The sequence below is a fragment of the Cryptomeria japonica genome, chromosome 1, assembly GCF_030272615.1.
Source record: "Cryptomeria japonica chromosome 1, Sugi_1.0, whole genome shotgun sequence".
Lineage (NCBI taxonomy): Eukaryota > Viridiplantae > Streptophyta > Pinopsida > Cupressales > Cupressaceae > Cryptomeria > Cryptomeria japonica.
The window spans coordinates 256653234-256655915 of record NC_081405.1 but is presented as its reverse complement, the minus strand read 5'-3'; positions in this window follow the sequence as shown (position 1 = coordinate 256655915).

Below are 2682 nucleotides of genomic sequence, written 5' to 3'. Positions count from 1 at the left end.
ATCAAAGGAAAAGATGGTAAATTAGTGGCCACTGACATGCAGACTAAAGGTAACCTATTTCATCTGAATGCAAATATAAGTACATGTCTTATGGCCAAGCTTAATGACAGCTGGATATGGCATAGAAGACTCTGCCATGTGAACTTTGATAACATTGTGAAGGCTAGTAAGATCAAGGTAGTTAGAGGGTTGTCGGTGCTGAGAAAACTGGATAATACCTTGTGTAGAGAATGTCAACTGGGGAAAATGTCTTCCTCAACTTTTAAAGGTAAATCTTTCACTCCTGACAACTTGCTTGATCTTGTACATACTAATTTGTGTGGTCTTATGAAAACTAGAAGTGTGCAGGGTGATAGGTACTTCATGATCCTCATTGATGACTACTCAAGAATGATGTGGGTCACATTCTTGAAAGACAAGTCTGAAGCTTTTGGGAAATTCAAAGCTTTCAGAGCATTAGTGGAGAAGGAAAGCAGTAAAAGGATCAAATGTCTCAGAACTGATCAAGGAGGGGAATTCACTTTCAGTGAATTCAACAAGTATTGTGAAGAATTTGGCATCAGGAGATAGCTGTCTGCCCCCCAGACTCCATAGCAAAATGGCCTAGCAGAGAGGAATAACCGGACTATGGTTGAAGCAGCTAGAACCATGTTGATTCAAGGAAAGGTAGCTCACACCTTTTGGAGAGAAGCGGTGAGCACTGCAGTCTACACTATGAACCGGGTACTCATCAAAAAGGGTAAGGACAAAACTCCTTATGAGTATTGGATCGGTAAGACACCTGTGGTTAGCTACTTTAAGGTATTTGGTAGCAAATGTTACATCAAGAGGAGTGAACATCAGGGCAAATATGAAGCTAAATGTGATGAGGGAATATTTCTAGGATATTCCACCAAGAGTAAAGCTTTCAAGTGCTACAACAATAGGACTCTAAGAATTATGGAAAGCATCAATGTAAGAGTTGATGAATCCTCTGAGAAGATTGAGGAAACTGGCAGTGAGCAAGCTATAAATGAACCGGTTGCAACCTTCTGGGAACCGGTTGTTAGCCAACCAAGTACCAGTAACAGTGTCCTTACACCGGTGAATGTTGATACTGATGAAGATGAGGATGAAGAAGAAAAGCAAGAAGAACCAGTTAAGACCATTCCTCGGTATGTCAAGTTGAATCATGATCCTAAGCAGATCATAGGTGATCAGGAATCCTTACAAGAAGAAAGATCAGAGAAAACTCATGTATGATCTCTGAATTTGAGCCTAAATCATTCAAAGAGGCTCATAAAGATGAAGATTGGATCAAGGCAATGGAAGAGGAACTTGATCAGATAGAGAAAAATGGTACATGGTCCTTGGTACCCAGACCTGAGCATAAAAATGTCATTAGCATGAAATTGGTGTTCAGAAATAAGTTGAATGAGGATGGCATAGTGATTAGGAATAAAGCCAGATTGGTATGCAAAGGATATGCTCAAGAAGAAGGAGAAGACTATGGGGAAACCTTTGCTCCTGTAGCCAGATTGGAAGGAGTTCGTATGCTTCTTGCATATGCAACTTTTAAGAGGTTCAAAGTATATCAAATGGATGTAAAATCTGCATTCCTAAATGGTGTACTTGAAGAGGAGGTGTATATTGAGCAACCATATGGGTTTGCCCTATCTGAAGACAGTGACATAGTATGTAGGCTACATAAAGTATTATATGGTCTAAAGCAAGCACCTAGGGCATGGTATGAGTGCCTACATTCCCATCTTGTGAAGATTGGATTTGAGAGAACAAGTGAAGATAGCAATATCTACTTGAAGTCTGAAGGAGATCAGATCCTGATCTATGAAGTTTTTGTTGATGACATCATCTTTGGAGGAGATGACAAGATGAGTCATGAGTTTGCTGATGAGATGAAGAAAGAGTTTGAGATGTCACTCATAGGGGAGATTAAGTTCTTCATTGGACTACAGATCCAGCAGATGGAAGATGGAATCTTTATCACTCGGTCCAAATATGTCAAAGAGGTACTGAAGACCTTTGGCATGGAAGATAGAAAACTGGTTGGTACACCGATGGTGACCGGTTGCAAATTGACAAAAGAGGATGATTCCGCACTGGTTGATGAGAAGGAATACCGATCAATGATTGGTAAGTTGCATTATGTAGTGCATAGCAGACCAGATATTGCACATGCAATTGGCATTACTGCAAGGTTACAGAAGAGTCCAAGAGAATCTCACTTGATTGCAGTCAAGCTGATTCTTAGGTATCTGAAGGGAACAATTGACTATGGATTGTGGTACCCATACATCAATAATTTCAATCTGAAAGTGTTCACAGATGCTGATTGGCCAGGTAATGTGGATGATCGAAAAAGCACAACCGGTGGTGCATTCTTTCTCGATGGTAGACTGGTCTCATGGATGAGTAAAAAGCAGAGTTGTATCTCTCAGTCTACAGTAGAAGCACAGTATGTTGCAGCTTTCATGAACTGCACTCAAACAATCTGGATGAAGCATGTACTGGAAGGCTTCAAGATCCCTATATCTGAACTGGTAAGCATATTCTGTGATAACACAAGTGCTATCAATATATCAAAGAATCCGGTTTTACATTCTAGAACCAAGCATTTTGAGCTTAAGTATCATTTCTTGAGGGAAAAGGTTTAGAATAAAGAGATTGCACTGGAACATGTGT